The 16106-nt window shown below is 40.8% G+C and overlaps 1 pseudogene; it reads left to right on the top strand.

Moving 5' to 3' along the window:
* Positions 1-7474: 7474 nt before the first annotated feature.
* On the top strand, positions 7475-13155 carry LOC149169502 (GEM-like protein 7; annotated as a pseudogene).
* Positions 13156-16106: the final 2951 nt, after the last annotated feature.

Raw genomic sequence — 16106 nt, 5'->3', positions numbered from 1 at the left:
GAAGATATCAATAAAGAGAAGTATTCTACAGATTCTGTGTCTTTGTTTCCTGTTAATGCATCTTGTCCTATTGTGTATGAATTTTGTTTATAATACTTATGTGGTGCATGAATGTATGTAATTACGTTGGTTAATTGAATGAAAGTAAGGATATCTATTTATGTGGCTCTAACTGTCATTGTTTAATAAGATAAGAAGACACTTAAGCTAGTTTGGGAATCTGCATGATACGCTACCCTAGCAGTGCGAAAGTACCTGAACTACAGGTTAGGGCTATGCGAAGGCCTATCGTACCCCTTCGTGGAGGTACTAAAAGGAGGAAAAAAGGGCTAGACAGACAGAGCCCTAGAACTTAACAACTTGCGTGAAAGTAGGAATAGGAGGAATAAACAGACATCACGACCATTTGAGGGTGCAGAAACTTGGTTCTAGCATCCCCCCATACTGCTTCGGGTGAGACTTCAGTTTGCACTCCGCAGGATGATGCCAAAAGGGCTAGTAGTGTAGGTGTCTATTTGGCTAACTAACGTTGAACCTGGGTCAGGCCCCATGCAACCAACAAATGGTTCCATTGCTAGGATCAGAATCTGCATAAGAGGTGTGATGTCGTATCACTGGAATCCAATTAAGAAAGAGATTAGACACTGGTTGGATAGGAAGGTCCACAAATTCACGGCACAAGAGAATAGAAATCCATGACTGAGAAAGGAACAGTGGCTGGACAGGTACGTATATACAGAGATCCACGAGATATTTTTCTATTCCTTTTCGGTTGAGCTATATGAGTGGATTGCAAAGCTAGCAGATAGCCAAGGAAGGTGGAAACTTGATAGTCCAATTGTCTAGACCTCAGAGTTAGTACAGAAATTGGAAGCATCTGAGGATAAGATCGCCCACGCTCTTGATCATTTGCTCGATCACATCATAGGAGGATTTGTGACTAAATTCACGGTCGATACCTCAGTCAACTACCACGAGGCGCAGCGACGCTTTTTCAAAGGTCCGCGAGGTAAGTACTTGAAGTCTTTAAATACCTGGATTAAGATGTTATTGTGCGAAAAATGGGTTATGCAACTACCTTGATGTTCGGAGCTATGCAAAGCGGAAAGACTTACAAGAATGAAGGAAGAAAGGGTCCTGAATATAGTCCATTGATTTCACCTCCATTGGGTGACGAAGAGGGAAGAGCGCAGGTTTCTCCGTGAAGTGTTATTCAGCTAATGAAACAAGGATTCCCGTGACTGCCACCTCCACCCACACCACCTCCAACTTCACCACCATCACCTGCGACTTCACCCATGCCACTGCCACCTCTGCCACAGTTCAACATGGAAAATTCAGTGAAGATGCCTCTGTTTAAAGGCTAGGGAAATGAGGACCCGGACTAGTTTTGGTTCGTCGTAAAAGATGTATGGGAAACTCAGGGCGTGACAGATGATCATATGAAGAAGGCGACACTGGTTAGTGTGTTTCAATATCGTGCGATAACCTGGTACATTAAATACTCTAATGATAACCCAAACGCTGGAGTGGCAGACATCCAAACCACGCTGAATAAAGAATTTAAAGGACCTAAGTCTAAGGCATAGTCGATTGTGGGGTTCAAAGAAATCGCAATGAAACCAGGTGAAACACCTTGGGAATTAGATCAAAGGTTGAAGTGTAAAATCCATGAAGCTAATATGAACTTAATAGATGGACAACACCATGAGTGGTTCGTGGCTTTGCTCATGCCACACCTATGGGTTGCGCTATCACAACAGAAGATAATGACTCAGGGAGAGGCCTTGGATTTTTCAATGAGATTGCATGAAACTCTGATGCAGGATCTGAATTTTGGGGTTCAGTAGATCCATGCGCAGTTGCAAAATCTTCACCTTGAAATGTAAAGTCCGAAGCAAGACAGAACAGTTCGACCGGAGGTACGCGAAGAGGTATGGTGCGTGAAATGCAAGGGTCAAGGGCATGGCAAAGACCATTGTCTCGTCTTTGTGAACTATACTGCAGGAAGAGGACCGATGCCTTTGAGGCTAGAAGCTCAAGTAGAACCAAGCACAGGGCCTGTGTTGTAGTGTGCTATATGTCAGGTAGTGGGAAAACATATGACAGATAACTGTCATTTGCTGCAAAAGTTTGTACAAACACCGCAACAATTGTTTTGCAACTTCTGTAGGTTGGTAGGGAATGATGAGCGCAACTATAGAAGTTATGAATTGATGATGGATAAAACACCCACCTATAGGGTTCAGGCAGAAACGTGGCCCCCTGACCAAAGTGCAGGGATGGCGCGAACAGGCTTTCAGGGGCACGGATGAGGCCAAAGGCAGAGGAGGACCTAGCAGAGGTTGGGAACAGCTAATCTACTATAATTTTAGAGGACCAGGACACTATGCCCGCGATTGTACTAACCCAACGCGTCCATCATGCAAATATTACACCCTGTTTGATCATGAAATGGAGGATTGTCCTATGCTGATAGCGAGGATATGTGAGAAATGGGCACTACCACCTCAACCAACTCAGAACTTGCAGATGATGAGGTTTGAGCCTCACAAAGAGGATCTGAATGTGAATATAGTTCTCCAAAGTGGAATTGCAACATGGGATGATAAGGGGAAATAGTTTGAAGGCAGCACATGGGTTCGCAAAGCTCCGGTGAAGGAGGCTGAATTTGATTTGGAGTGCACACGCAAAACTTTCATGGAGGCAAAGAAGAGCTTCACTGAGGCCTCCACCTTAGGAAGCGAGGATAAGCTGGATCAGGAAATGGACCCTTCTATGCTTACAACCTTTCTAGAGACCTACATGAAGTTACTGCGCGATAGCAAGGCTATGAAGGGATTATAGGAGCTTATAAGTAGACGTGCCGAAAACACTCCAGGTGAACCATGCATGGTACGAAAGATTGGTAGGAATAAAACAAGGACATGACGAGAGATGAGACTGGTTGCGTAGATATGAGAGTATGAAATGAATTAGGTTACTTTGGATCTAGGGTCAGAGGCAAACATCCTACCAAAGAAGACTTGGGAACGGATGGGAAGACCCACGCTACAGTGGTATTCGATTCAGTTAAGGATGGTAAATCAGTAGAAGATCATCCCCATGGGGCAGCTGCAAGGGGTGACTGTAGATATTGAAGGCACGAGCACGTTGGCTGACTTTGAGTAATAGAAATTGTGGATGACAACAACCCCTACCGTCCACTCCTTAGCATTGATTGGGCTACTGATATGAATGGGGTAATCAACCTGAAGAAGTGAAAGACGATATTTGAAAAGAAATTGATCCGCGTAATAGTAACACTAGATCCTATTGAACAATCGTGCTATACTGAACCAGTCCACAATTATGAGAGCGATGATGATCTGGACTATATCTATAAGATAAGAGTGTAATACCAAGATTGGGTGAATCCAACAACAGATGGACAGATTACATGGGATTACGAGAGTTCCTGCACCTCGTACTCTGATGAAGAATTAGAAAGTTGGCAGAATTGCTTACATGAAGTAACCACATTGAGCTGTAACATGATGACTCGGTCGTTGCGCTGTGTGTCTTCAGAGGTAAGAAATCTACCCACTTATGATGTAGATTTATTTTTGGATGGAATTGAGAGGGAGGTACCAGAAAAGCAGTGCTTCTAGGCTTTGGACTAGGCACTGCGTGCTATGCCCGTGCGATGGTAGGGTACACACAAGGGTAGCTTTGATGATTGGTGCGAATGTAGGAGTATGATGAGAACACGCTTTGGGAAGCCGAAGGTACGAATGATAGACAAGTATGTTGGGAAGGATGACCCGCACATGCATTTGGCCAAGTGGTCTTAGGCTTATGGAGCATAGGCTTATGGAGTGAAGCCCCAACCTAAGTGGGTGCACTTGTTCTGTCACACCCTGGATGTCATCCTGATGAACTGGTACTTATAAATAGAGCTCACCATGGTACAGGTGAATGGGATATTCTACACGAAGGATTCATAATGACATTCAACTTTGAAGACGAGTTTGATTGTATTGACAAGGCACTACAAGAAGTGAAAGCAGCAACCTTTAGGATACCACAGGATCCTTTGGACCTAGTTCAACCCGATTGGACTACTCAGTTGTGTCACGCGTTGGAATGTTATAATGTGACCACTAAAGAAGAAGATGAGGATCCGCGAAGGATTAACATCCCTGAAACAGAAGGTCACTACGAGGTTGAAGGACCACAGATTGAGAATCTTGATATAACCACACCACTGAAAACGAAACAAGTGTATATTGGTATGGAGGTGGAACCCAAATTCACGAAGATTGGAGATTACTACGATGATGCGACAATGGATAAGGTCGCTGAATTGCTATGTGAATACCAGGATTTGTTCCCTACCAAGTTTACGGATCTAAAATGGATAATTGGGGACCTGGGTCTTATGAATATCATGTTTAAGCCGAACGCAAATCTGGTTAAGAAAAGTCCTTACCGTCTCAATCCGAAGTATAAGGAAAAGGTTCGCTTAGAGCTAGACAAGATGCTTGTGGTAGGCATCATTGAGCCCGTAGAAGAATCTGATTGGATAAGCCCAATGGTGGTACAGGAAAAGAAGCAGAAGGATGAAATAAGGATATGCATAGATCTCAGGAAGTTGAATGATGCTTGTGTACATGATCCTTTCCTGAATCTATTCACTGATGAAGTGTTGGACAATGTAGGTGGCCAGGAAGCATATTCCTTCACTGATGGGTTCTTTGGGTACCATAAGATCAAAATCGTGCCGGAGGATAGAAGAAATATGACCTTTGCGATTGAGTGGGGGTTTTTTTAGTACACTGTAATGCCTTTTGGATTGAAGAATGCGGCTGTGATTTTTTTGAGCATAGTCGTTGCAGAGTTAAAGGAATTTATTCATAAGTTCCTGGAAGTGTACTTTGATGATTGGACTATGTTTGGGCTGGTGAAATGCCATGTGGTAAGTTTGTGCCTAATGCTAGATACCTGTCGAAGATACCAAATCACACTTAATTTGAAGAAATATCTATTTTGTGTTCCTTTTGGGACCTTGCTGGGTCATGTGGTTTGTAAACATGGACTGATGGTAGATCCCACAAAAATCGCAGTGATAATTGGAAGCACTGAGGAGTGTGAAACAAATGTGTGCTATCCTAGGACATACTGGATATTACAGAAAGTTTATCAAAGGATATGCCTAGATAACCGTGCCCATTGAGAAGTTGTTGAAAAGGGATGTTAGGTTCTATTGGAACAAGGAATGTAAGAAAAGCTTGGATGTATTGAAAGAAAAAATGGTCACCACACTGATTTTATTCTTCCCAAATTGGAAGAAGGAGTTTCACGTACATGTGGACGCATCATGTATAGCACTGGGAGCAGTACTAACACAGGCTGGCGGAGGAGACTTGGACCATCCTATAGTGTTCACAAGAAGAAGGTTATCTAAGGTGGAGAATAATTATTCCACCACTAAGCGCGAAGGTTTAACCAAGGTATACGCGCTATAGAAGTTTAGACACTATTTGTTGGGTGGCCATTTTAAGATGTATACAGATCATTTTGCATTAAAATCCCTGGTCAATAAGCCTGTGGTGGTGGGGAGAATCTGCACGTGGTTGTTATTGTTCTAGGAGTATGATTTTGAAGTTATTGTAAAGCCTGGATGACTGAACGTGGGACTAGAACATCTGTCGCACATCGAAACAGGGGAAGAGCCCACTAATTTGGAGGAGGGATTGCTTGACGTGCAACTATTTGCAGTGTGCATCGTGGATGGTCATTTTGAAGATATCATATACTTCCTAACAATAGGAATTGACCCAGAAGGATACACTGTCCAGCAAAAGAAGGAGTTAGTCGTGAACGTGGTAGACTTTTCTATCATTTCTGGGCATCTATACAAAATGGCGCCTAATGAGATATTGCGATGATATGTACCGAGTTTGAAAGGAGAAGTATCCTCGCAAACGATCATGGGGGCACTACAGGAGGACATTATGTAGGGAGAGTGACTGTGCAGAAGATTCTATGCGCAGGGTTGTGGTGGCCAACCCTCCATCAGGATTCAAAAACTTACTGCAAAGCGTGTGATGTGTGTCAAAGGACTAGTAGGCCATCACAGAGGGATGAGCTACCTCTGAATCCACAAATGACATTACAACCCTTTGAGAAATGGGTGATATATTTTGTGGGACCCATTCAGCCCCAAGGGAAGAAGATGACAGCGAGGTACATTGTCACCATGACAGAGTATTTGACTCGATGGGTGGAGGCACAACTTGTAAAGGATTGTATAGGTGCAAGTATTGCAAAATTCCTCTTTGAGTATGTACTGAAGCAATTTTGGTGTCCAAAGATTTTGATGAGTGATCACGGTACGCACTTTCTGAATTAGATGATCAACGCGCTGATGGAGGAATTTCAGGTATATCACTAGAAGAGCACACCTTATCACCTGTAGGCTAATGGGACAGTGGAAGCATTAAATAAAGTGTTGGAGAACATGCTGACCAAGGTTCGCAACGCTCGGCAAAGTGATTGGGACGTACACATACCCGTAGTTCTATGGGCCTATCGAACAACATGCAAGAAGTTGACTGGACAAACACCCTTTAGGCTTGTATATGGTGTTGAAGTAGTGATGCCCATGGAATACATTGTGCCTAGTCTATGCATAGTGGCACTCACAGGTATGACGTATCGCGGAGCCCTAGAAGAGAGGCTCACGCAGCTCACTGAGCTCGAGGAAGAAATATTTCTAGCTGGATTCCATCAACAGGTCCAAAAGCAGTGCGAAAAATCATGGCATGATCGGCGCATTAAGCTGCGAACCTTTAAGGTAAATGACTTGGTTTTGTTATATGACAACAAGTTTGATAAATTTATAGGGAAATTCAAAATGCACTGGTTAGGGCCCTATGTCATTAAGGAGATTACCGACGGAGGAGCGGTTTAGTTGGTCAAATTGAATGGAGATCCCTTCCCAGGAAAGGTGAATGGCAGTCGATTGAAGCCATACACCAATGGTTTGGCCATGTGACTACATGAAGGTAGCATAGTCTTAGCACTCCAGGCAACTGAAAGGAGGCGCAAGACTATAAACTACACCACCCGGGTTGGGGCGCTGTGCGATTGGATGATTGCGCGAAGCAAGGAAGTGTCACAGGGTTCACGACAACACGAAGGGAGCTGCACTACATAGGGAGAAATCACGCAGGTTGGCTGGAAAGTGACCATTAAAGTCACTATTCATGATTTGACGGTAGAAATGCGGCCAAATGGAGTGGGCATCCGGCATTTAAGACGAAATTTATGGGTCAGATCCTTGAAAATATGCCGCCAATCCAGTATTAATGAATCGAATTTGGGGGGAACGGTCGGATTTGAATTAAAAATGCCCTATAAATTACAAGTAGCTACCCAGTGAAAAACACTTGACATTTTGAGAATTTAGTTGTTGATCTCTCAGGCGCACATGAACCGAGAATTCGTTGAGGCTCTAATAGCGAGTTCAGTGTTTGAAAACTTACCAGATACATCACGAGCATTCTTGATTAGTGTTATGTCAAAACCTGCCACAACTATGGACATCAAAGTAGTGATGACCGAGGAGGATATGCCAGAAGTGGTTAGCGAGACAAAAGTAGCTGCTCCAGAGGTTGCTGAAGTATTAGCGGAAGTCCCCAAATTACAAAGGATGCCGAGACAAAAGCCCACCCCAACCAAGGAGAGGGTGGAGGATAAGGAGGGATAGCAACCTGTATTGTCAGTGTGCACATCGCCGAGAATAAACCCACTGAAGGATAAGCCCACTGCACAGGAAAAGGGCAAAGCCATCAATTTGGAGTCAGAGGAGGAAGAAGTCGAAGACATCCTGATGGATGATGAAGATGTGGGAATAGACGTGGAGGAAGTTGAAGCCCAGGGTGCTGACCCTATCACTCGGTTGCCTAAGTACGTCCTTCCATGCAAGGGAAAGACTAAGGTTCCAAAAGATATCAATGAGAGCAAGGTACCCTTACAAACCCCTCTGCTACTGGATGAAATTTTTTTTCAAGGATCGTGCTTGGTGTGGGTTCCTGTGTTAAAAATTAAAGACTGGGACTTGGATGACCATGAGAATTTCCCACACTTGGCGATCAAGTAACTGATGCGTCACATTATCGATTCAACCATCAGAATGACTGCATTGGAGCCACAGAGGTGGCTCAGAGGACTAGACAAGGCGGGTCTACTCAATATGCTATAGGTGTCGCACTACAACTACACCCTGATTATAGTCTTGGTCATCAAGCAGCTTCTATGCTTGGTGCATGATGGGTGTCTATGGCTGGAGGAGCCAATACCCATCACTAACAGATTTATCCACAGGATCACCTGGTTGCCCTACACAGGAGAAAATTTGGCCATGATATTTGGTGGAAAAGGTGGTGAGTAGGCCCTTGCGGAGGTCATGAAGGAGAAGTTTAAGATGGTAAAGAAGTCGCGTGGATATGCCATATCTAGCATCTGTGACCCTGCTGTAAAGGTGGCTACGCAGATTTTAGTAGGGAAGGTGATAAGGAAATGTCACGCCGATGAGGTTTTGGCGCCTGTCGTCACGCTAGCAGCCCACTGCACCGAAGGAGTCTAGTTCAATTGGTCGGACTATCACTATGGAGAGTTCCTAGTGAACTCCCGTGAGGCACAGGATCTCAACAAGACGTTCCAATACACATGCCTCTTGCTGTCTATTGTGCTAGTAGCATGGGAGCTACTAGAGATTAGTCAATTCCCTTCGATCGCACCAGACCTTTTAGAGGCAGTGAAGTATGCTTCGTTGTGGGTAACCAAGGATGCAAAGTGCATCAAGGACATCAATATCTTTTGGATCTTGATGGAGATGAACATCTGCATGGCCATCAATCGCAAACCGCAGTTGTTGCCTACGGTGTTTGCCAACCTGTAGGGCTACGCAAAGTTTAAAGCATATTTTCACCATGTGTTCATCAGGGCGTGGAAGGACCCTGCACATACATGGTATGACTTTCCTTACGTGCCAACAGATGACACCATTGATGCAGTACTTGATCGATGGCTAGCAGAATGGCACACTACAAAAGACTTGGCGTTGGAGGGAGGAAGTCTGTCGGACAGTGAAAGAAGGAGGAGGCCAAGCTCAAGATGATGCAGCTAGTCGAAAAGAGAAAGAAGGAGGCCACTGACAAGGCCCAGGTAGAGTGTGATGCTGCTCAACAGACAGAGAAGCAAACGGGTGGAACAGAGTGGGGCTCTGACAAAGGCGCGAGGTTGCCTTCACTCGAGACAGAAGAATAGACGGATGAGCATACATAACAACATGGCGTAGACCCACAAGCAACATTCACCCACATAAAGCGTCCAAGGGAGTAAGAGAAAGGAGGGTCTAGGAAGAAATCCAAGGCCACTAAGACATTGTTGGACCCAATCAGCCTCATAAAGGGTGATTTGCATGACATCAGTGACGTGGTACATGATGTCACCATGGAGGCCCTACAACAGTTTGAGCAGCAGCAACAACTAATCTTGGGGGCTATCCAGACAGGTTTGCAGGAGTTGCAGACCTGCTCGTCATAGGTTGGCACGGTGTCCACCAACCTTGCTATCGGCACTTCAGAGGCTACTGAGATGCTGTGCATGAAGGCCTCCAACACGATACTGCTACCTGATGGAGAACTTACCATGGAGAATGAAGCTGACAGCCCTCAAGGGAGTAGGGTTGAATCTAGCAGCGCTCGCTGGAGAGGCGCTCCACCTATTGTAGGATGGAGTGATTGCAGAGTTGAGGGCTTGTGAGCACGTGCCCTACAGGTGATCAGTGAGAAGCAGATTAACAATGGGCAGATGGCACTACAGCGAGACTATGCCATTGCTGCCATGATTGAGGCGACCAACCAAAATAAGCGTATAGTACAGGTCGTGGAGGAGGCATGCCAAATGGTCCCAGAGTTGGCCATTCATGAGGAAGAACCAGTCGAGGTGCGCATTCGCAATCTGGCTACAGAGGTGCCAACACTTGTACAGAAATGGAGAGGGTTTAGTTGGAGTTGTACCTACAGATCACATAGTTACAGTTGAAGGCCCAGCCTTCAACTCCACCAGAAGTGAAGGAGAAATGTGCAACTGCTGTCACAGAGGCAATAACGGCTGTTAACAGTGTAGTAGCAGACTACACACAACTTTTTGAGTAGTCGTTCGAGATCCTGACAAGCTCGTAGGAGGACCCTAATGTACAATGGCTAGAGACAGAAGCACGCGAGCCACAACAGTGGTATGATGAGGTCAAAGGTACAACGCGAACCATCGCCACTCACACAGAGATTGGCGAAGCTGCAGGAGGCCAAGCAGCTGAAAGAATAGGTGGATGCAGCACTGCACAAGGAAGCCGTGCTGAAGGCACGACAGAAGCCCTGGCTAGATGAGGCTTACACGGTCACAACCTCTATTGAAGGAAAGATTGGGACTCTGCAAGAAACTTAGCAAAAGCTTTAGGTCGACAATTCAAGAGCAGTGACTGAGCAGATGGTTGAAGACACGAAGCAGGCGGTCACACAGTGTATTGCCGAGGTTGCGGTCATACAGGTCGAGCCGGGAGGTCTTCGCACTAAGATCTCTACGCCTACTGAGTGACTCGAGGGCGAGTCATGATGTTTGTGTTGGGGGCATATTGGGAACGGGATCCCCCAAGGATAGTTTTGGGGCTAAAAGCCCATGTTTTGGGTCAAATTTTGTAATAAAAGTGTAAAGTCTCTGCATTTTGTGGTCATGGAGTGCGAAGGTGTCATAAGTCATAAAGGGTTGTCCGCCCTTATTTTTTAAAGTTTAAAGTCAGCTGTAAAGACGCGGACCATGGGATTGTATAAAAAGAGCTAAGTAAGCTCTATGTAGTCGTAGATAAGTTTGGTACAAGTAAGAAGTCTTAAGCGATAAGAAGAGAAGTCTAAGTTATGTGTCATAGCATAAGTAGAGGCCCTGTAGCTGAGTGCACAGAGGCCTAGGGTAGAAATCCACATCTCAGTGCACGGACTGCTGCAGCTGTGTGCGCAGGGTGGATAGAGTTTGTAATCGTATGAAGATATCAATAAAGAGAAGTATTCTACAAATTATGTGTCTTTGTTTCCTATTAATGCATCTTATCCTATTGTGTATGAATTTCATTTATAATACTTATGTGGTGCGCAAATGTATGTAACTACATTGGGTAATTGAACGCAAGTAAGGATATCTATTTACGCGACACTAACTATGATTGTTTAATAATATAAGTAAGACACTTAAGCTAGTTTGGGAATCTACATGATACACTGCCCTAGCAGCATGAAAGTACCTAAACCGCAGGTTAGGGCTATGTGAAGGCCTATCGTACCCCTTCGCGGAGGTACTGAAGGGCGGAATAAAGGGCTAGATAGAGAGATCCCTAGAACTTAACAACCTGCACAAAAGCAGGAATAGCAGGAATAAACTGACATCACGATCATCTTAGGGTGCATACTGGTTAGGGTGAGACTTCGATCCACACTCCATGGGTTGATGCAAAAAGAGCCAGTAGTGTAGGGATTTGTTTGGCTAACTAATGCTAAACCTAGGTCAGGCCCCACGCAACCAACAGAAAGGATGACACAACAAGCTACTCCATGAAGCTTTTTAAGAGAGAGGTGAATAAAATGCACTTGTACCTCCATTTTATTCCACTAGTTACCCGAGATAAGGAATCTTGGAGAATGGCCTTGAAGGAATTTTCTATTCTTATTAAAATCACATAGTCCTTGAAAGACACAAGTTTTCTTGCAAAGAATATGAAAGGGAACAAAAAGAGAAACCAAAAATAACTAAGGAAATTCCTATAATATGACCTAGAAGCCTGAAGGGGTGAAGCATTTCTTGAGGAAATGAAAATGTTAGGTGTAACATATGTAGGAAAGAAAAATGGTCATGATTATGAAGATGCATGTAATGAATCCATTGGAGATAATTCCAAGGAGGACTATGCTTGTGCAAAGGAGGGGTGGATGATTTAGATGATGTCCTTGAACAAATATTGTTGAATTAGCAGGAAGCAGAGGCAACTCGAGCACACTATCATCATGATGCTCACATTCCCATCTTTTCTCTAGGGTAGTGTGTTAATATTTTTTCTAGAAACTATCATTTTTATTGTGATTTGAAGTTATATACTTTTAGTATGGAAGGTTTTGAGATAACGATGTGCATTGGGTTATGGATTTGTTTGTGTTGTGTACAACTAAGGCAGATGCATTCTTAGAGCGCTTGCATAGATGGAGAAGAAATGTTGATAGCCTAGTTGAGCATTTTTGGGCTCACAATAAGTCTATAAACCTTTTTGTCTGCATAATCTTTCAATATGAGTAAAAATTAAGATTTCATTATATGCAAAGTGAGTAAAGGATTTTCAATATAAGCTTCTCATAGAATTCATTTGTTTTTTCATTATGTTCAGTGAAGCTTGGGGGAAGCATGTTTGAAATAGTATGGGGAAAACTGAGTTTGTGGACCAAAATAGTAGCTGAAGGCGGAGTTGAATTTTTTTTTTACGCTGAGCTTCAATGTTGGTCCAACATAGAAGCTCTTGAAAACTTCAACTTGTTACTTGTCAACCACCGTTGGCCCTATGACAAGGATACTATTCATATCAACAGAAAAGGTATCCTTTTAGAGAGACCATCCACTCTCCTTACATCTTCTCAAGGAAGGAATGCCTACAACTAATACATGGTAATATGTACATTATCACATTAATTCCATACTAATGTTTGTAAATTCAACTTTATTTTAATGTTTCCCTTTTTTTGGTTGTATTACATCGTATCCCTTTCCTAGGTTTCCAAAAGAAATCTTTTACATGTTTCCAAAAAATGTTTTTTTATGAAGCTTGCATTTCTTGTATATTTTTGTTAAACATAAATGCCTTCAATTCTCAGACCTTTGTAGTTGATGTTGGATTGATTGGATTAGATGTTGTGGGTGGCTATACATTTGGGAAGATTGAGATCAGTAAACCCATGTGAGAATGTGAAAAGGCCTTCAAAGAAATATATACAAATCTGGACTGTAGATAATCATGAATTCAGGTTCATGAGTTTAAATAATTATCAAAATTCCTTCAATCTTATTCAATGAACAATGACATCTGACATCTTATTGGTTGTCCAATTGTATGTCAAGAGGATTTTTGAGAGGCTTTTCAATGTGCATATCATTGTGAGGCAAGCATTGCAAGTTTTTAAGTTAACATAAAATATGTATTGAAATTTTGTCTTTATACAACACATAGATTTTAGAAAAAGAAAATGTAATATCCTTTTTATTACTGTTTCAATCATTCTCTTGAATAAAGTATATGGAATTTATTATTGACATGTTGAATGGTCACTTCACTAACAAATGCGTATAAAGTTCATTTGTGAATATTACATTTAATTCCCACCACAAACATTCCCCTTGTTTATGATATCAATGGAAAGCCAGTAAACGAGTGTGGCCATCAAATATTTGACAAGTACTACCAAATGGCTTCAGAAAAAGTTGCGTTTGTGATAAAATAAAAATGGGTTTTTCGATACATATCTAGCGAAGTTTTTTTGTTTTTTTCGTTAGTTTCAATATGCAATACAAATTTTGTGGTTTTATCATAGCTTTGGCTTGTGTAAGGATTTTTTTAAAGATTTTTTTTCTATACATTGAATTAGTCATATATATGGTTCTTTATATTGAAAAATGCTATGTTTGATTTTTTTAAAATATAAAAAAATATGTTTTTATGTCCTGAAATAGCTATTGAATTAGTATATACTAACAATCTAATTTAATCTATAATTTCTAGTATCACATCTTCATTATAATTTCATTAAAATTTAAATGTAGTAAAATTTTAAAAATAAATTTTAATATAAGGAAAATTTATAATTTCTAGGTGCCTATGTATGTCTTTTCTAACGTCTTCATTACAATCTAAATGCAGTAAAATTTTAAAAATAGAATTCAATACGAGGAGACTTTATAATCTCTAGGTGCCAATAGGGGTATTGATGAATTGGGGGGATTTGAACCTCTCACCTCTTGGCACATACCACTTTATTTTCATGACCATCCCCAATTGAGTTGCCCTAGGGGATATTGAATAATTTTGTATGAATTTAAAAATATAAATAAATAATTAATTAGGTTATCATGTACATATTGAATAATTTCATATTAATTGTTAAATTAATAATTTTAAAATATCTTATTTATGTTCTTAGTGAAAGAATATCATAGTAAATTAAACTTATATTAAAAATATCATTTTTTCATTTTTTATATGTGAAAAAATATGATAAATAAATTGTAAAATCAATGATATTGTAATTTTTCTAACGATTAGTTATTTTTAGTCATTTTTAAAATAATGGGAAGGGACAATGATGGGGGTTTTAGAATGGTGTGGCCAACTCACCCCATGCAGTCACACATGCTACGAGTCATCAAAATCTAGCGAATTAATATCATAACCCTTGAAACCTCCATGTCTTCTTACCCAACTCAAAATTTTTCTACCATTCTGCTTCTTAGATAATTTTTAGTTTTAGACATTGAATCATTAATGGAGAAGGAAGCCATGATGGGACCTATGTCGTGATGTAATTATATTATTATTATTATTATTGATTTAATAAATAATTTTCTTGGAAATACTCAGGAAAGAGCACTAATGTATAAAGGAATTCTTACCAACTTAGGAAAAATTGTGGTGGTCAAGTGCACATTATGGAACATTCCCTAAAAAGTATCCTAAAAAATCACTAGGAGAACAATAAAAGAAATTAAATTAACATAATGGGAGGGAAATATTATGTTAATTACTTAGTTGGAGAGAAAAACTAAGTGGTGTGGAATAAAGCACTACATGAGAGAAAAAATGTGCTTTAAAGAAAAAGAAAAGTATTAATTTTGGAAAAACTAAAACAAAAAGGCCTAGGCAAAAGGCTGGCAGACCTTAAAAAGGCTGGCAGACCTTAAAGCACAACAATGCTAAAAATCTGCTATGAAGGAATCTATATAACAAACCACCTAGGAATCAAAGGGGGCTTAGTTCTAGATGGAAAGTAAGTTTTTTCTCAGGGGGAAATAGTGGAGACAACTCAAGGTTGGGTGGAACATTCTTGATTCATGAGTATTTCCCTAATTATGAAGCAAAAGGTTTCTGCCAGCTTGAATTCTACTCGTACTTTATTATGAATTTTTATTGTTGTTGTTATGTGATGATATATAGAAAAAAATTATAATTCTGAATTTAGTTATACACATTATAGTTCATGAGTTGGTCTACTGTAATATATGTGGAAGATGTTACTAATCCCTATATGCAAGAAAAAAAAGAAGATGAAATTCCAGACAAGGAATGAGAATATGGTTAAGTCAGATACACACTTTAGTTGTAAGAAAATCAGTTCTTTATAGTGGTCATGAAGTTCTCAATAGTTGCAGTTTTGGAATTGTACTATATATACATATTTTTCTTTGAATTTTTTTTATTGAGGTACACATGACTAGCAGGATTTTCTATAGTAAAAAGAAACAATAGGGTAGCCTTAGTTTTATCTAGGTTGTGTAGATTTCCATTAGACCCTAGATAAAACATGTAGCATAGATTATTCCTATATGACATATGATATTATATTCAACATCATATTTGACATGGATTTAAGTTAAATTCTGGAATTGTTATGCTATCGGGTGAGGTAGGGAGGATATACCCTTAATACATGGTAATTGATTAAGAAAGATCGGTAGACATAATGCACACTTTCATACAAATATTATTTGAATATTAATACTTTGACTTCATCATAAATAATGTCAATGTAAAGGATGGATATTAATTTGTCAATGTAAAGGATGGATATTAATTTGGGGGTTATATACAGTGTAATTAAAAGAGCACATGGAAAATGATTAAACAAAAGAAGAAAATTAAAATCCGGTTAAGGCATTATAGTTCCGGTAAGCCTACTTAGTGATAGTATAAAATTAAACAAAGGAAGAAATACATAAATTGTGGAATCTAGGGAAAAATTTGTCATGGCACGATT

This window comes from Pinus tabuliformis, chromosome 4_2, assembly GCF_031772625.1.
Source record: "Pinus tabuliformis cultivar Carrire ecotype Pingquan chromosome 4_2, CPIR1, whole genome shotgun sequence".
NCBI lineage: Eukaryota > Viridiplantae > Streptophyta > Pinopsida > Pinales > Pinaceae > Pinus > Pinus tabuliformis.
Note: the sequence above shows the minus strand (reverse complement) of the source record. Positions and strands in the feature narration are given on the sequence as shown.